The sequence below is a fragment of the Botryllus schlosseri genome, chromosome 3 (genome assembly GCF_051294905.1).
Source record: "Botryllus schlosseri isolate E-star chromosome 3, Bs_hap1, whole genome shotgun sequence".
Classification (NCBI taxonomy): domain Eukaryota; kingdom Metazoa; phylum Chordata; class Ascidiacea; order Stolidobranchia; family Styelidae; genus Botryllus; species Botryllus schlosseri.
In genome coordinates, this window is record NC_137238.1 from 314,507 (window position 1) to 334,174 (window position 19,668).

General features: G+C 39.4%; 3 long non-coding RNA genes and 1 pseudogene across 10 annotated transcripts; 1 reads left to right on the plus strand and 3 right to left on the minus strand.

Annotated features, from left to right (window-relative positions):
* Positions 1-2,860: 2,860 nt before the first annotated feature.
* LOC145435439 (huntingtin-interacting protein 1 pseudogene) lies at positions 2,861-8,191 on the minus strand (annotated as a pseudogene).
* A 3,159-nt stretch (positions 8,192-11,350) lies between these two features.
* On the minus strand, positions 11,351-11,950 carry LOC145435441 (uncharacterized). Its single transcript, XR_013913832.1, has 2 exons — positions 11,797-11,950; positions 11,351-11,732 (listed from the first exon to the last, which is right to left on the minus strand). It is a non-coding gene; the product is annotated as an uncharacterized LOC145435441 (long non-coding RNA).
* Positions 11,951-13,630: 1,680 nt separating this feature from the next.
* On the plus strand, positions 13,631-15,122 carry LOC145435444 (uncharacterized). 5 transcript variants are annotated; one of them, XR_013913841.1, is made up of 4 exons: positions 13,691-14,054; positions 14,163-14,248; positions 14,310-14,474; positions 14,770-15,122. It is a non-coding gene; the product is annotated as an uncharacterized LOC145435444 (long non-coding RNA). The 5 variants fall into 5 exon arrangements; XR_013913839.1 differs by having other exon boundaries at positions 13,683-14,054; positions 14,163-14,474; XR_013913838.1 differs by having other exon boundaries at positions 13,699-14,248.
* A 377-nt stretch (positions 15,123-15,499) lies between these two features.
* LOC145435443 (uncharacterized) lies at positions 15,500-19,667 on the minus strand. 4 transcript variants are annotated; one of them, XR_013913836.1, is made up of 6 exons: positions 18,642-19,667; positions 18,453-18,577; positions 16,873-16,981; positions 16,328-16,452; positions 16,172-16,268; positions 15,500-16,108 (listed from the first exon to the last, which is right to left on the minus strand). It is a non-coding gene; the product is annotated as an uncharacterized LOC145435443 (long non-coding RNA). The 4 variants fall into 4 exon arrangements; XR_013913835.1 differs by having other exon boundaries at positions 16,873-18,305; XR_013913834.1 differs by having other exon boundaries at positions 18,134-18,577.
* Between the last annotated feature and the right edge of the window lies 1 nt (position 19,668).

Genomic DNA, 19,668 nt, shown 5'->3' on the forward strand with positions numbered 1-19,668 from the left:
TATGGGACGTCCACTCATGCACTTTGGGCATTTGATCACGGGAGACGGCATTCAAGCTTGCGGTAGGTGACGAGTAGGTGACGAGTATCGTCAGCGAAGAGTGTGGTATTCAATGATGAGGTTTCAAAGATATCATTGACATATAAAGTAAAAAGAACCGGTCCAATAGGAGAGCCTTGCGGAACACCACAGGTAACAAGGTGGGGGGAGGACAAAGTGTTGGATATCGGAACCATTTGATATCTCCCAGTCAGGTAGCTTTTCATGAGCTCTAGTTGTGGACCCCGGAACCCCTAGCGCGCCAATTTCGAGCGACGAATACTGCAATCGACGCAGTCAAACGCTTTTTTTAGATCAAAAAAATGCTACGCCCCACACTTCGTTTCTGCAAGATGTCATAGTAGAGGGTTACCATATTTTTGTGGAGTGAATTCCGGGTGCTCTTTAGCGCCCACTAACGGATTTTAAAATGAGATATGAATCATTGTTTGTCGACATGACGTCACACTAGAAAAGCTTTGCCTATCGGCCATAGGTGGTCACGATCCGGATCGGGAGCCGCTATAATGTTAGGTCAGTGCATTTATTTGGTTGTGCGTTGCAACCAGGACCGAACCAACATTTTTCAGCCCCTCCCGTCCAGATAAACACTGATCTTGAGCCCACCATTGGGTAATCGTTCAAGCTGATTACGTTCAACATCTTAGCGAACCTCAGAATAAAGACAAACGAGTCCCAGGTATAGAGTCACCATCTTTGAGTAAAGCATCACCTAAATGTCCTTAACCAACTCCAGGAACATACCGCTCTCCTATAATTGCGATTACAGTAAACTTTTTTCAGTAAATGATTGTTCCTTTATTAATTTTTAATTGCATGTTTTGGGAGGCAGTGTTTAACATATTAAAATCAATGAATACGGCACTAAATCGCGTGCTGCGCGAAGAAAATTTCTGGTTGCATAAATCTGCCCAAAAATAATGTTCATGAATTGCGAAAAAATTTAGATCCTATTTCAAACTTTCAAAATTCCTGACATTTAGGCATATTTTAGAATTTCCACCCGGACGCAGTTTGAACGGTGAAATTCCGGACGTATGGCAACCCTATTTGCGGAAGCCGAATTGTTGTGGAGAAATTATAGATATCTCGGCGAGGAACGAAGATGGGCGGGAGAGGAGCAATTTTTCGAACACTATTTCAATACACGGTAGGACATATATAGGCTTACCATACGTCCTCTTTAGAGCAGATTTAGAGCAAATTGCGAGTGATATGCCGCATATCAGCAGAAAAGTGAAGCTCCGACGGGGGAAAATCGGTGATTTTAGCTCTGAGCGAAAAGATCACCTTTTTTTTTTTTTTTAGTCATCCACCTGGCAATGTGGAGTAAAAAACGTTATTTTGAGCTCTGAGCGGAAACGATGACCTTTTTTTTTTAAGTTAGCCGATCGCAAAGTCGGAAAAATTAACCGATTTTTGAGAATTTCTCTCCGGTTTTGCAAGTTGCAAATTTCTGAAAAAGTGTCCTCTTTTTTGATTTCCAAAATATGGTAAGCCTAGACATATATAGGTCGGTAGTTGGTGACATTAGTTCTATCTCCGGCTTTGTTAACAGGGACAACTCTGGCAGTTTTGAGATAATTTGGGTAGACACCATTTTCTCTCATGAAATTGAAAAAAATTGGCAATGAGATGGCCAATGTGTAGGCTAATCAGTTTTAAAAACCAGGCTGGAATTAGATCATATCCAGCTGCCTTGTTAGATTTAAGTTCATGAATGGCAAGTACCATTTCTGTGGAAGTTGCAGGCTCGAGCATGATAGAATATCGGTCTGGTGTAACTGACCATCGCAGTCGAAAAATACCATGATGTGAATACCACAATACAACAACAACGATGCACTGTGGGCTGATTAATGCTTTGGATCGTTTTGACATATCTCATGGTGGGCAGCAAAATGAAATTTGTCGGAAAAGTGTGTCACGAATTCGCGATCGGAAAAAAGCTGGGATTCACTGGGCTAAGTACTACAATTTTTGATATTTTGTTATTGGCCTACTCTTTACATCGCCTAGGTCAAGGTGGGTGTCCGATTTCACAGACTACTCGAAATCGCTTCGACACCTTCCTATCTCTCATTGTACTGCATTTTTGTGGTGTATTGAACTGATAAAATTGCCAATAAACCAATGATGACGATGATGCATAGCGACAACTAGCATCTGCGGAAAGTTTATTGTGAAGGGGTATAGACTTTCGCGAGATAGCGCTGTTGAGGTGCTAGGAGAATGAGTACGTTCAGAAAGAGAGGTCTTCGATCTCCGAATGGTAGCCGCCAGCCGGTATCCCTACTGGTTGCTGACGATCACCCTCCGAAAATCTGCCGGTTGTTTCTATATGAATATACTATTCATTTGTATATTGAAGTTTTGTATTTCCAAGCAGCTCTTCAAATAAACCTATGATGAAAAAAGTCGCGGCATATTTGCAAAGACTACTCCAAGTCGTTTCGACACCTTCCTATTTTGCATTGTATCGCAGTCTTGTGGTGTTTTTGAAACAATAAAATGATCTATCGAATATGCCGGACCTGATTTGTGTAACAGTATCACGCCTGCTATCAAACGGTAATCGATTATGTCCACGTTCAAGTCGAAATACAAATAATTTCCACTGAATAAATACTTGTTAGCCCTCTAGTTAACTGGACCGTGACCTGACATATTGATCTTGCCTTCTGACATAGTATGCCTCCTTTTTACATTGCCCAGGCCAGGTGGGTGTTCGATTTGGAAGACTACTTGAAGTCGCTTCGACATCTTCCTATCTTTTTCATTGTATCGCAGTCTTGTGGTGTATCGAAATGATTAAATTTATAGCAACAAATTGAACTGAATTAATCAAGTCAACTCAACACCTTCTGCAACTGTCTATTACCTATCCATGAAACAGAAGCATAATATTGCATATAACTTTGTACATGAATTGCAGTTATATTTCGGCTTACATCATAACCCACACACAGGTCAATAAACACCAAACAGTGATTGGGAACTATCAATTAGGCTTTGAATACAAAATATGTAAAAAATTGGGCTTCAATATTGCGAATTAGGATAAATTTAACAAGATTGTGCAAGAAGAATGCTTTGCTATTGCAAGATAACTGGGACAAACCAAAATGCCGAGAAGTCAAGTCACAAGTATGAATCGACAATTATTTGTAATGATTCAAGTCCAATAGTTAGAGATGAATTTTTCAAGTACTGATATGATATGCTCCTTGCCATTAAGAGGTAATTTATCAACGACGATAGTATTTTCCACAGCGGAAGACTGTAAACCTAGATTGGTGGTATTGCAGCATACGAAACATGTAGTACAAAGCTAGGCATGTTACTGGAAATGACGTATCTGTCAAGTCCAGATCAACCCACCCCCACCGCATATTGAAAAAATACAAAATCATCATTATTGTGATGTAAAACTGGCATAATATTATTGGTGGCCGCATAAAAGTTATTCATTCCAACATTCCATATCATACGTACTGTTATGATGAATGATACTGGAATGCTCAAAGCCTGATACTCAATTTCACCAATCCCTAATGACTTCCCTGACTCGGATCGACTTGAATGAGGGGCACTTTACAGTGATACATTAGTGGCTGTTCACAGGATAGGCATTGTGATGGTAAAATATGCATAAAATCATTCAGACACAGTGAAATTAAAGAAACAGAACAGATAGATGTTGAAAATATGTGCATAAAATTTTACAAACAGACACCCAAAATAAATTAGATTAGCTACCGGTATAGCTGTAGCTACTATACCATTTTCATCATCACACTGAAACACAGTGGTTCTTAACTAGAGGTCGACCGATTATCGACATGGCCGATTATCGAGGCCGATATTTTATATTGAAAAAAATCGAAAATTTCGGAAATTCAATGCTCTCAAGAAATCGATGACCCAAAGAGCGATATATGACAGATTTACCCTTGCAGGACGAGTTAAGCTGGGTGAGCATGCAGAGAAACTATGCTTCCTGAATTACAATCTACCTTTTCTGGACTGATCTGCAATTCTGTATCATATTTTGCTTTTTGGGTTATCCCTAATTTCATCGAATGTGCACAATTAAGCAATAATTCATTTCAGTTTTCTCGTTTGTTGTTCAGCTTTCTGTGGCATACTGTACGAATGCCACTGTGCCTAATACATAATCTTTTTGTTGAAATTGTTCTCTGCTCCTTCCTTATTATTGTCGGCCTATGATATCGGTGTTTTGAGTGAGCCGATATATCGGTATCGGCCTGTGAAAATCAATATTGGTCAACCTGTATTCTCAACCTTATAGGTTAGACAGGTAAAAATTTCAAAACAAATTTTGCAGACCTATGCACCATAAAAAATTTAACTCGATCAAAAATGTATATATGTATTCTACAAGTACATTTTGCGACTAGTATTATTTACCCAGGTGGTTTTAGAACTTCTGCTTATAATTGACAGTTTTCAGTTTTTTTCCAGCTAAACTAGGCCTAAAACACTTACTTTTGTACCTGTAAATGGCTACTTTGGAATGAGTGGAAATTGATGGCGTTACTTCTAGTTCTACTCGAGTACCGACGATGACTATATTGATAATCTCTGTTAAAAACAATCAACTCACCGCAACTTTACGATGATGTTCCTCCTGAGCAGAATTGAACTAGAAGATTTGTAGCTAGTGTAAATTAGACTAAAATGGGAATTATAGCTATCGACCTACGACCTACCATTCACGTTTTTTTCCGAATTAGACAGAATTGGAATGATAGCTGCACAGTTTTTTCCAAATTAGATGAGAATTACTGGATTCGGAAATACTTGGAAATTAAATCAAGTTCAGGTCAAATCAAATCGCTCTATAATTAGTTTAATTAGACAACTAGAATAAATTAGTTTATCGATTATAGTCCCGAGGGGTTGATCATGAAATCCGGTGGCTCGTCAGGCAATACTGGTGGTTGAACCAAGCTTGTAATATACTGCATATTACTCGATAGTACATAAAACTTTTTCAACTTTGGAAACAGCACTGAAAATCTTTCACGGTGACTGCATAGCGAATCTGCTTCACTTGTGCTATGTAGGCTAGTTTGTACATGATCGACAGTAAACATTCATACAATTGTTTGGCATCTCGAATAAAAGGGATGCACGGGGCTAATCGACATTGCCCCAGGCCTGTAGCCGATACATTCTTAGATACATCCAAGGTTCTGAATATACTTTCTTGTAAATCCATGAGGCATTCCAAGCAATCCATAATACCAACACAAAGATCATTGTAATTCATCTTGCCGGCATTCCCAAATGCTTCCAAGGCTGCATCTTTGATTGCGAGATCGCCGGAAAACTGATCATATCTCCCGGTAAATTCTAGTCTGCGAGTTAGATATTTACAGTACCGTGATATTATTGTTCCATATCCAGTAGTAGCATACCCCCAATTGTTTCCAAGGTCGTTAATCAGTTGTTTGTATCGTAATGAGTGATCTAGCGCATTTTCGTGGCCGTCTCGTAGTATTTTGTGCAAAACGTGACAGAATTTCCAGCAAGAAACGGCTTTTTTTGACAGTTGCAGATGCGGCACCACATTCCAGAATGTCATGGCTCCTTTTTCTTGGTACGTGCCCATTACGGTGATTCTGATGTGCTTTTCTTTGGCCGCTGTCTCGTCCTGGTTGATGGCTTTGGTGATGCTGGTGAATTGGACTTTCTCGAAAGCTTCACTGTCCACTTCATGTCTTTTCATCCCAGGCCTAGTTATATATGTATAATTAGGGTAGGCAACTAGAAATAAATGAATAAAAAACTTTAACATCTCTGTTGCCAGACTTGTAGGCAGTAAGTACAGTCTGCATAACCAATTGATTGACTTGAGTACCATGTGCAAACATATCTGAGTGCTTCAATTAATAGAAGTAGCCTACTTCATTGACAACCTCTGCCAGTGCATATTAACTAAAAATTCAGAAGGATCTAGTTTGTTCACTGATTAGAGACACCAAAAAGAGATGGCATCACATCTGGAGAAGTGGGCTTCTAATTGCTCGTCAACCATAATACCCTTGCTAAGAAACTATAATCATAAACTAATATTACCACACATTGCACAAGATGTATTGAAAAGCTACTTCAAAATCTAACCTATACAGTAACGGCTATGCTATATCCCACACCTACAAAATGCGGCTGCTCTCCCCATATCTAGGTTACTTTGGCAAGCAAGAGGTTTGTAATTTGACAATTACTAATAAAACTCATGACAAGTCCAGTAATTGGATAAAAATTCTGTCAGTTCTATTTCCACAGTGTACTATTTAGTTTCAGTTTTAAGACTAATACTAATAGGGTGGAAATTATCAAGGCAACCAATGAGCTTAGGTATGGTTAAATATTAACTGCTAGGCCTAATAGAACATTAAGTATTGACTTTACTTTTTAGCCTACATTAAAATAGACTACAATGCAATGATCAGTCAGAGCCATCATCAGCTACGATCCTTTTTGGCATCTATATTCCACCCTATAAACTTGACGCACAAATGCCTTCCGCATTATATAGCATATGATTGTAAATGTTGTATATTCCAAATATTGGGGACCTCTTTCAAAATTCAAAACAATCTAGTCTAAAATTGCTTAATTTTGAAGTATCAAAGAGCGTTTCAAGTCATTCGTGCCTTTTCAGTGGAGTTTTTGAAGTGAAAAACATTGTAGCATGTGAATGAAAGGCGAAGTTTATTAACGGACTGTTTTTAGCCCAATAATAGCCTTCCTCAAACCAAGAATAGCCAAGCTAAATCACATCTCATGACTTTTGAAACCCAGCAACAAAGTGGGCTTACTTTAATATATATGTCCACTGACAATACTGGTTACTCGTGTTAACTAGCATTTGAGGGTGGTGAAAAACAGATTGGGCAACATAATAATGCTTGAAGTACAGATTTGAATTGATAATTTATCATTTAGTATTTTGAAATAATGTACAGTAAGCAGTAACACAACATAATTAACCGGGGAAGAACGAGTGGTGACACATGTCACATGACCCTACATTAGTCGCCGTCCACCGGAGATCTAGTGACAGTAATTGCCAAGATTATACAATAAATAAATGTAGTAAGGTAGAGAAACGGCGGAATATCTTGAAATATACATACAGCATATTTTTATCTACAAGAGAATAAGAAGAGTATGGTATATTACATGCTCGGTTGATATTAACATCGACCTCCAAAAAGGAGAACCAAACATGAATCACTTCTTGCTCTTTGGGGTATCAATGTAACTTACACTTGAAGCCTGACCTTTACCAGGCGAAATCAGCTTTGGTAATCTATAAATCTGCCCGCAAATTTTCTAGCCTTCGAAATCAAATTCCCAAATACCGGTACCATGCACAAGGCGGCATGGATCCAATGAATCAGAATATTTGAGATATCAACCATGGCCCCGATCATTTAAAGGCCAAAGGCAGTAGTCTCGTGAAAGCAAATCACGGCATTGGTCAGCAATCCATCCAGAATGACAATTTGTGAATTTGAGGAAGCCAAGGGAATTTCAAATTGACATGAACACACTTGATAAACGCGAATAGAACGGAGATCCGAGGATGAAATAACTTAATTGGCCTAATGGCTAATGGTAATACAGGAAATGAATAATGAGCAGCAAATCTTGAAATCAGTCAAATGAATGTTCAAAACAAATACCCAACGCAGCGCAGCAAGCACACACCGAGTCCAGACTTGTATAAACTACAAATTTAGTTGGTCAACTGTTTGGGGGGCTGCCAGTAAAACTGCACTCGAGCCCGAGCCACTGCACAAAATGCAATAAAACGTACTGTCGTACTCCGTATTATAGCTAGAAGCCTAGAACCCCAAAGGGGCCTGGTTGTCCATCAAACAAGTCGCTGCTGAAGAGATTCGGTGTCCTGAACACAGAAGATTTGCAGAAACTAGAAATTGCCAAGTTTATGTATCAGTTCCACTGCGGTCATTGCCGCGAATATTTCAATGACGTCTTTACCTCTGAATCAAAAGCGCACAAGTATAGTACATTCATCGAATGTAAATGTAAACATATGGTATGGCAACAGCCGATTTGGTAACTTCGTTCCGCTTCGCTGAGGCTTTTTTAAGATTAATTTAGCGGCAGCGACTGTGAGAGAGAGAGTCTTTATTTTCATCCAACCAAAATACATAACAAACGGCAGTGATGGTGGTAGAGAAAATATGCATGCACAGTATTCGGTATTAGATAGGAATGATCGATAAGACCGTGACGGTCATCTAGTCTAATCACACCAGCATCAAACAGGTTCACTTGACTCTGAACAGTCTGGCTGTAAAAATGTTTAGTTAAAAAAAGGAAAGTAGAAGAAAAATTAAACGATGGTAGCAAATGATCAATGAAGCAATATCTGGGCGAAGTAGGGCAGTCCCAAGCGGTGCGCATCTCGTATTCCCAATGTTGTCTCCAGCGGAGACAATTGAAGCGTAGCCATTTTGTCTCCTTGGCTACCTAGTCGTCGGAAATTTTACCTGGGCGCTTATGGGTTTACGCATTGTACCTTCATAAAACGGAGTAATAATCAGGTACTGTTAGTTATCAGCCGCCCATCTTTTGATATTGCGTTTATACTAAACCATTTATTCGTATAACTTACAGATTATAACATCGGGAATTCTGGGAATAGAATAAGAAGTACGATAGAAACAGGATATAACTCAGATGTCAGAACAGCAGTTATAGCTATCATCATCATCATCATCATTGGTTTATTAGCAATTTTATCAGTTCAATACACCACAAAAATGCGATACAATGAAAAGACAGGAAGATGTCGAAGCGACAAGGAGTAGTCTATGGAATCTGACACCCACCTTGGCCTAGGCGATGTAAACTAAAGAGGAGGCATGCACATTAAATGAAAGTAAAGAAGATAGTATAGAAGAAAAATGCGACAAGAAATAGGGCGGCATGTCATGGGAAGCGAGATCGATAGGTCAGGCGTGGTCCGGTAATCTTGAGGATGAAGAAGTAAGATTCACAACTCTGAACTAATATCACTGATCACTGGGTGATCCTTTTAAATTTTTCATCCATATGCATTTTCACATCCATGTACAGGTGATTCCAAGATAATGTCGAGGGGGTGGGGATCAGTCGGTCAGGTGAGCTGTGCTTATAAGTTATAAGCTTATGGCTGTACAAAACGTTTGAAGGCAGTATCGAGTTTGTGAGGAGTTATAGCGAGGATGAGGAAATACAGTGTAAGCGGCGATATCCACTTACTTTTTATCTGTGAGATTTTAGCATTTATAAGGAAGACAATTTTTCATCTAACATTTTGCTTGATGCCAGCTTGACACTTTGAAAAATTTTCTATTTACAGATACATGAACAGATGATTGTATTATGCATTAGTTTGCAGCTGAAGGAATGCTTAAGAACACCTGATTTTACTATGGTATGTGTTCAGTTTCCCTTGGAAGCAATGATGCTCTAAAGAACGAATGGATTAGAGACATCAAGAGAGAAAATTGGAAGCCCTCAAAATATTAAAGGATCTGCTCCAAAGAATGGAAAGAGCTCTGAAACAATGGAATGAGCAAGAAAGAGCCGCGGAATAGAGACCAACACTGAAAAGAACTGTGACATCGAGCAGACGAGCACTAGGCCAAGGTGGATGCCAGTTTGAGAAACTGCAACTGGTCGTTCGGCATGCTCCTATCTGTGTGTGTCTTGATCAGATGAAAATATAATCTGACGATTTTTGATTTATTTTCACCAGCGGCCTGACTTTTCCGTGCTTAGTAGCAATTTGGTCGAAAAGCTGTCACAGACCCAATGAAATCGTCTCGAGACCCTCACTTGAATAGGGGGTGAAATTTCTACGGAAATTATTTATGTATAATTATTAGGGCGGTTTTTTTGACATGTCAAAATTGTAGCGTTAGGTCAAAATTTTTCATCAAGTCAAAATTTTTTCGACATCTGCATTTCGTTTGTATCGTAGATTCTGCACTGTCGGTGTACATATCATTTGATATTTTACAGCTTGTAGCCTATTTTATAGGACTACCGTTGTAAATGGCTAATTGTCTGCTCATTGTGAATCGTAAACGGTCAAATAAAACAAATAGGTAGACATGGTGTTATGGTCAACATACCGCAATATCCTAACTGAAGAAAGACTTCTTGGACATTGCATCATTCTTACATTAAGAAGCGCACGATGAAAAATTGTGATGTAGACAACATTGTCAGAATAAAGCAACACCAGCAGTGTACGCACAACTTGAGTGTTGTCAGCCAACAACTGCTGCTGTTGAACGTCCTTGGCAAGCTTCTTAGTAAGGAAATGCACCTTCTACCCAAGAATGTAGGAAAGTATCTCTCATTGTACTACAACATCTTTTAATTATTTCTACCATAATACATATTGTAACCACTGGAATTCTTCATAGGGCCGGATTTCGTTAAAATATTGTTTTTTTCATGTAAAAAGTTGCCTGTTTCTAAGCCAAAAACGTTTTTTTTCAGGCCAAACTGCGTCGTTAGGACAGTCAGTTCCAGCCGGAAATGAAGATTGAGTGGTACAATTTTAACATTATGTGGGAAAACACCTAATTTGCATATGTTAGGCCAAAATTTGGTCAAGATTCAGTTTGTTTAGGTCAAAAAAAGTCAAAATTTTGATTTTTTAGGTCAAAATTTCCCGTTTTTTTAGGTAAAAAAAAGCCCTAATAATTATACATACATACATACATCTAGCTAAAAATCGCCAAAAGAAAATACTATTGTAAAGAACTAGTTCCATATATTTTAACAGTTCTACCATAAAAATCTTAAAACCTCGTATACCCAGTGTGTCTTCCGATACAACCCTAAAGCCAGATTTCACCCAAAAGATTTCAATGTTGACAATCGGCAACTATATCAACTCCACCAGGAATTATTTCAGTAGCATCAATGTCAACATGTTTCTTTCTTGGCTAGTTCTGTTTTAAATGCAAGTGTTCAGCATTCCTGACACTCAAGCAATTACATGAATTAGTTTTGTTGTTCTGTTTCTGATATTTTGGTTTTACAGGGTACCGTTTTCAATGACAAGCCTATTTGGTCATCTCAATCTGCAAGAAACTAATTATCCTTCTTTATTTCGGTGGCACAAATAACTGGCATATTTCCGGCAACGTTGAAAACTATTTATGAATTGCCCAGTTGAACCATACTCTTTCTATGTGGATCGCTAAAATAAAAATACCGTATATCACAATGATCTCGTTGATATATTTCTGGTGCATAGAACCATATAGTCATAGTGCAATTACAGTTTAATAACCGTGGCAAAATCATGGACAGGGCAGAAGCAGTTTAGGTTTAGATAACTTCTTTGAGACATCGAGAGCAAACTTGATGTGTTCCTGCACTCGCAAGCAAACATCACCGAAGGCGATTAGAATCACTGCTACTCAAGACTGCTTCACGTTGAGTTTGATGTAGTCAGAAGCTAAAAGTTGAAATATTCGCGTCGGAATGTCGTTGCAATGCAGTATCCTTCGAAGTTACACACGAGTCTTCGCCGTTTTAGATCCATCTATGGATACTGAAGTCGCAAATGCAATCCATGGCGTCATTCAAGGCTGACATACCTATTAGAAAGAGTATACTATAGTTCATTAATATGGTCTGTGTTAGTTTCGTGATAAAACATACTTATTCCAGACGAAAACCCCTCGAAAAGCGTAAAAACACGGAGAATCCCAGTAGTTCACCATAAGCACCAGTGCGCAAGTAGGTAGCCAGAGCAGTTTTTCAATTTTCTCCGCCGTCACGGTAAGTTGCGCACTCCAGTGTTTATATAGCTCAGTGGGCAGTCCAAAAGTTATCTTCTAGAGCAGTGGTTCCCAAACGGCGGGGAATTCCCCACTGGTGGGGAATTTTGGGATTTTTGGTGGGGAATAGACTCACTTTTGAAAAAATATTTACAGTAATATTCTCCTTTATTATTAAATGTCGTTTTGAAATGCTAACAGAATATTTCATAGCTCAGTTGCAATTCAGCGATTCATATTATCAGTGCCTCCAATTAGCGAGAATTACTTGGATAGCGACACGCGTTCTCCAGACATGTTTTATTCATTTGTACACCATCATCGGTCACGAAACGTAGTGATAGAAAAATTCTGATTCGTTGTAATAAGAGCTCATATTGCTGAACATGTATTCAAGGGAGACCGTGAACTCGCTAATTGATAGCACATCTGGACTCGTGACAATGGAAATTTCATATTTATGTTATTTCAAGTTCTTTCAGTATTGTGCGAAAGTATATTTTACGGCGGCTTATCTAACCCATGTATTATTCGGTATTTAGGTATGTAAATTGATGCGACCCCGCAACATTTGGAAAATTTTCAAACCCCTCTTATTTTTCTGTTGGCTGCGCGACGGGGTGGATACATATATTTACGGAGGTGCGTTTACGGTTACCAGTTCACCGCTGCGTTAATTTTATTGTGTGCTGATCAATTCCGGGGATCTTAGCAATCACCAATAGCACGTAGGCTACTATATACTAAGCAAAGTCTTGCAAAATTTTATTGGAGGTTGCACTTTGAAGGGTAGATATGAATATAAAGTTTTTAGGTGGGGAATGAAGGCCCGTAGTAAATCGGAAGTGGGGAATTAGGATGAAAAGGTTGGGAACCACAGCGCAGAATTTACTGAATCTGGTCTTGATCGAAAGCTACTGTCGCACTGATTCCGGCACACTCCCGATAACTTGGCTGTTGATCATGTCATTACCAAAGTCAAATTAAATCAGCATTAGATTCAATTTAGGATTTTGGAACAGGACCTATAGTAATAGAAAGGTCCAATCGCCGATATATACATTGGTGTTACACAGTGGTGGCCTTACGAACGGGAAACCAGAAATCTGCAACTTGGAAAACCGGAGTAGAATTCTCAAAAACCGGTTAATTTTTCCCACTTTGCGATCGGTTGAAAAAAAAGGTCATCTTTTCCGCTCAGAACTAAAAAAAAACGTTTTTCTCTTCACATTGCCTTGCCAGGTGGATGACTGAAAAAAAAAACAAGGTCATCTTTTCGCTCAGAGCTAAAATCATCGTTTTTCACTCCGAAATACCCGCCGGAGCGTGACTTCTGTGCTAATTTGCGGCATATCACTCGCAATTTGCTCTAAATCTGACCTAAATTTTCAAAAAAGAGGACAAAATCTCAAAAAAGAGGACAAAAGGGCGTCCTCCGAGGACACTTTCAAAAAAGTCAAAAAAGAGGACAAATCGTCTTAAAAGAGGACGTATGGTAAGCCTACGTTAAAGAGTAGTTTCCTGTTTTTGGAGCGGTTTTAGAGCGAATTTGATGTTCTCAAATCGAAAGAAAGATATGTGGCGTTTAAATATTGTCGAATACTTCAAAATCCAAAATGAACTCGCGCGGGCCGCGTGTTTGAAACCTCTGAGGCCAAGGCGGGTGTCTGATTCCTAAGACTATACTGCAAGTCGTTTCGACACATTCCTGTCTTTTCATTGTATCGCATTTTTGTACTGTATTGAAGTGATAAAATTGCCGATAAACCGACTCATGAAGCCTTTTCACATGGAGAAATTTGTTGTCACGACACACCTGAATGCGTCATGAGATTTCCAGTTGATCGGTTATGTGTGACCGATTCGAGAGAATACTGAGCTCGTCGTCATGACGGCCGATTTTATCGTGTGTTTTGCCGTGAGTGTTGACACTCGTCTTTGGAGCAGGGTATTTCACGCTTTGTCGTGAGAAGTATGGAAGATCGCTGGCCGAGAAATGTTAGCGGCTAAAATAGATTTCAATTGATCGGCGAATTCTCAAGAATTTCACACGATATATGCTTCCTTTGCAGTTCTGTGGTTAATTAAGTATACGTTACGGTTATGTCGGAGTCCGCAAGCAATAATATCCAGAAAAAGGTAAGATACCGTACGGTATACATCTAGTTTATTTTAACAATTTCCAAACATGTCTGCGTATTTTTTGGTAAAATTTAAAGATACATTTTCGTTATTTTCGCCCCCTAGAGCGCCAAATCGCCCCCTGGGGGGCGATATCGCCCACGTTGGGAACCACTGATCTAGACAAAGAACGTCTAAGCATAAGAGAAAACGTATGCTCTATTTCTTTGTTTATTGAGGTAAAAAGAAAAGTATGTTCTTGCTACCTACTAGGATCTGGAAGTTTTGAAGATAGACTGTTCAGCCATCTTGACGAAGAGCGGAAGCTTAGGCGTGAAGAACTAAATGCTCTACAGCAAGAAAGCCAGGCAAACCGAGAAATGATGATGAAGTTAATGTCATCTATCACTCGACTGGCAGATTAAATGCAGAAATGAGGTACGGCTTATCGGAATGGTTCCCAGGGTTGTAACCAAGTCTCGAGTCATATGTTTTAGTCCGGGTCGTGCGCAATGACTCTATTACAAGTCGAGTCAATACACAAATTGACTAGAGTCGAGTCATTTTTAACAAAATGACCCGAGTCACCAAACAATCACTACTCGAGTCATTACAACCCTGCTGGTTCCTATTGCTAGGCTTGTTATTGTATTTTACTATTCATTAAATTGTGCTAGTCTTAGATGTACTACGATGCCCTTTTCGACGTCATGCTATCGTGGAGATTTTACAGAATTGTCAATCGTCACATGTCCGCCGTACCGAGCTCTACTCATGGTGTGTGAAGTCATCGTAATGATTTCGACCAACTCGAAAACAACGATCTGGCAATATACTTGGAGGCGATTCTGACCAACCACGTGTTGTCCTACCGCGACAGTCGACTGTTTTCTTCTATATACATGGGCCACGGACTGAAGTGAATTTTGCCTTCATGTGAACAGCGACGGTGCCACTCTGATGATTTGAGCTGGCACATGAATGAATTTGTGTATTTTTTTCTATGTGTGCTATTTACTTAGGTTAAATTGTGTTGTTATTCCATTTAGAATAACTTTTATATAATAAAAGCAGTATAAAACCTTGTGTTGCATATATCTGTTACGAAGGAGTTCACAAACAACAGGACTTATATCTTGAGTTAAGTACAAGTATAGGCTAAATCCGAAGATATTTGGTTAGCTATACCTCAAATACAGATCAAGCAGAGACAGATTGGCTTTAATTTCTGGCAGAAGTGAGTAACATGACAGCTTAAAGCTACAATTCTGGATCGTCCACCATCACTCCAGCAGGTTGTTTTTATTGTCTGGCACTCCGAATGCCTTTCACTTCGTTATACTTAAGAAGGCAAAAACGTAGTCTAGAACATATGCCTATCTAGGTCTCCTGTATCTCTTAAACGTACTAACATTGGCCTGCCTACGCTCTACGAGTCTACATTCATACCAGAGCGACAATACTAAGGATTCAGATAAGTCAATTTTGTGACAGGCTGTTCACGAAATACGATATCCGAAAAAGACTATTATATGAAACAATTACCAGAACAAAAAAAATCAAGGCAACTAACGAGCGAGTCACTGGCAAATTTGTCACGGTAGTATATCACAAAGTATGTCTTATACTACGTCTGAGCGGAAGATTTGTGACAATGTGTTCAGTCAGCACATGACGGACGTCCGTTGCATTAGGTAGTTGTGGAGAGGGTGAGGACACATCAGCAGATTTGGCATCATTTGGGAGGAAATATAATTAGTGCTTAACCACCCAATGATAGGGGTGTGGGAGCGCTCACAAATATTGTGTAGAACACAGCATGTTGCAATGATTTGAGGAGCCAGGTCTATTCTTGCATCAATTTTCTTGCCAATGATGCGCCCGCGTTCTTTCAACTTTCCGAATGCGTTTTCCACCACTATCCTGATGCTGCTCAGGTGTGCATTAAATGACTATTTGGCAGGGTCCAAATTTCTCCCAGTGTAGGGTTTTAGAAGCCACGGCAGCAGAGGATAAGCAGGATCTCCTAGAATCAGCAATGGAACCTCCACGTTGTTTATTCGCACTGGAGCCTGATAAAGGGAACAACAGTCGTGTGACAGAGATCAACATGACAACAAAAGCATGATACCTACCCTTGGTAACAAATTCATACTTTCATAGAGTCGCGAGTTTTTGAAAATGAAGGCGTCATGACAACTTCCAGGCATGGTGACATTATTATCCCAGAGACTGTTACGATCACGTTTCAATCACACATCTTTGAAGGGTCGAATTTTCAAGGAACTCACCAGTAATTGTCATCAACAACAGCTTGCAATACAATAGACTCTCATCTTTTTCTATTTTGATAATCTCGCTTGCCATTTACTGGAGCGGTGATTTGAATATGGCTGCCATGAATGCATCAGAGAACCTAGAAAATGGCAGCGTTGGTGGGCACGTCAACTCGTGGACACATAGTGCTATAATTAGACTCGTGTATATATAAATGGTTCTATACCAACACCGAGCAAACCATTACCGAGAATGGACACCACTAAGAATGGCCACCACCGATAATAATGGACATTACCGAGCATGGCCAATGCCAAGAAACTAACTTATTGAGAAGGCGTTGTCGAGAAATTTACATCCGAGACTCGACACCATATGTGGCAAAGCCGTCATGCACATACACACGACCTGTACAAGTGTACATATGCATAACATGCCTGCATTGTATTCATTGCATTCTCGGTGGTGTCCATTCTCAGTAATGGTTTTCTCGGTACTGACCGGACACCATTATAAACACGGTATTTTCCGTGAGATATTTGCAATGCACAATATATACCTGAGGAAAACCATATTTGACTCCAATTCTCTGTGCTATGTCCTTGGCTTCCTCATCTGATGGTGGATGTATGAAGTCCGGTAATTTGAGGCATATGGTAGTGCAGAACCTACAATAGCAAAATAAAATAGCGTTGCAATGTTCTTCTTTCATGTAACCAGGGCTCTCCAAACAAAGTTTAGATTTTTATACTTTCACATAAATAATTCCAGAAGACATCGAACGTTGAACTATAGACTACCAACCTCCGTAGGTTAGTAATCTATAGTTGAACACGTTCGAACCGCAGTGTTGCGGTTGTACTCGGTGACAATTAGGTCGGTGGTATTGATTACCAGTCTTTAAAAGGTAAAAAGGCACACAATCACTTCAGAGTCACAATTATCATCAGCATCCCAAATTGCAATTATCAGCATCGCAAATATCTTTATTTCTATAGCTTATTCATAAGTCTGGATTGAATAAAACTCACTAACATTTTCGAGCCGATCCAGCAGACGGACAGTGAACACACATCGTCAAAATGTGATTTACGTTTGTATCAATTTAGGCCTGGCACGAAAAGAATCATCACATTATAACTATTTGAATAGAATTGTTGTACTTCATATATATTAACTATAAGATATAGACACCATGATGGGCGGACAAATGTATGATGCCATCATACAAGCTATCAGGTTATAATTTTCAGCTACTATGAATATTTTGAGTCCAACAGACTGATAATAGAGACTGATCTGATATCAAAACATTTTTAAGTAGAGCATTGTAATTCCAATCCAGGATTCGGGTATACTTCTGTTAAGTAGGCTATTTAATCTCATGGCAAAATATCTTCAAATATAGGAGCAGAAAAAAATGTAAATATAATATAAATATAATAATGAATGTGTCCTAGTGATTGAAATGTCGGAACGCCGAACGGCCCATTGCTGTTACATCGTTGGAGCGTACGACTACGGTAGCCTACTCGGTACCTTTAAGTGGCCATAATAACATGGTCTAGCGACCAAAGATGTAACTAACAGATTGACAATGGTTGCCATAACTATACTTGCTTCGTTAGCGAAATACCAAGCTGCGACCTTCTGATATATTACTATTCCCCTGATACGCGATTAGTTTATTGCGCCTATGGTTCTAACAAATTTACGGCATTACGAGTCACTTCAAGTCCACTCGAGTCATTTTCATTTTGCCATCGAGTTAGCCCGAGTCTGAGTAATTCTAAGAAAGGTCGCGTCCAAGTCCAACTCACAAATTTCAGTCTGGAATCGTTCAAGGGTCCGGTTTTGTCATCATGATTTGGAAATTAGCGAAATAGTGAATGTTCCACTGCATGGTAGCGTTTGCAGTTGATCTGATAGTGAAGTTTGATGAATAGTTGAAGGCTTTCGGAGCAATTTAAGAGGGAATTTTCACTTTATAACCTGAAAAGATATATGTGACACTTATATTTTGTAAAATTAATAAAAATCTAAAATGTCGTCGCGGGCAGCACAAAATGCTCTGGCGGGCCGCATGCGGCCCGCGTGTTTGAGACCTCTGCTTTAAATGATCTTCGAAATTGTTCCCACCTGGGCTCATTTCCTCGCGTACTAATTCCGTGATCTCGTAAAACGTCTCCTTTCTCATGCGGAAGTTCTCAATCCAATCATACTCGGAATAATTCGGGACATTACCGTACCTATAACTTTGCACTCTGTAAATTATTTGCATAAGAATTTAATTTTGCGAAACGAACAGGAACATCATATGGTCTGCACCTTCTTTTTTTCCAACAGCATCGTCATCGCAGGTGCCTTTTCTGTAGTTGAAGCAAATTAATCGAAGATCTCAACTTCAGCATTCTAATACGTCTCATCAACTGCCTTTGCCGAAATCACGCCAGCATCACATACATAACTAACGAAAATTATCTTAACAGTCCCCATCACCGTAGTTAACCGCGTCGCGTCAAGTCAATGCGTCATGTGAAAACAAAAGTTGTAAATCACTCCGCGGATCTCACGAATTTTACTGCTGAAGCGTGAGAAGACGGCAGCCGCTTCGCTTCATTGGACTTTGTCGTGATAAAGACGAGACTCATGTGAATGGACTGAAAATACGATTCTATCCCGGAAGTCTGATCCACAAAGTGGCGCTACTGAGCATTGGGTAACAGGAAATTTATATCGCGGATAACAAGTGGACTTTTCGTCGTTCCCGTAGAAGAATAGCTAACCATAAGCTTAGCTGCCTTGGCTACATTAACTTGAGAGTCACATTCCTGAGGTTGTAAGGCATATCTTCAATCTTGATTATAAAAGTTACGGAACTAGTGAACTATGCACCAACATTACCCGTTCATGGTGATCATTTTATTGACTAAGTACTTTTACACGTCACCTTTTTTTTCTTTTATAATACTCTCGAATTGATATTTCATGACTCACCAGATTTCTAGTTACGAGGTTTCAGTTTTTTCCGTTTACGCCCATTACGTAAAATACTTCATTAGATACCTATTACATACGATGCGCCGCCGGTTTATTTTTGTACGCCTTATACCTATCGCAATGTTACTTCTAAAATTACCAAATTTATCACACCACACTTCACTTCTTCCACAAAACAAACTATGAAAATCACATATTTATCTCCAAATCTCAAACACCCATTCTTACCTTCAGATTTAGTCATTCTCCGTTGTGTTCCGTATTACTCTTATCGCCATCCATTGACTTGTTCCGTTTCGTCTCCTCGTGTTCCTCATACGACTTAAAGGTCAACTGCATCTTAAAAATGACTTTG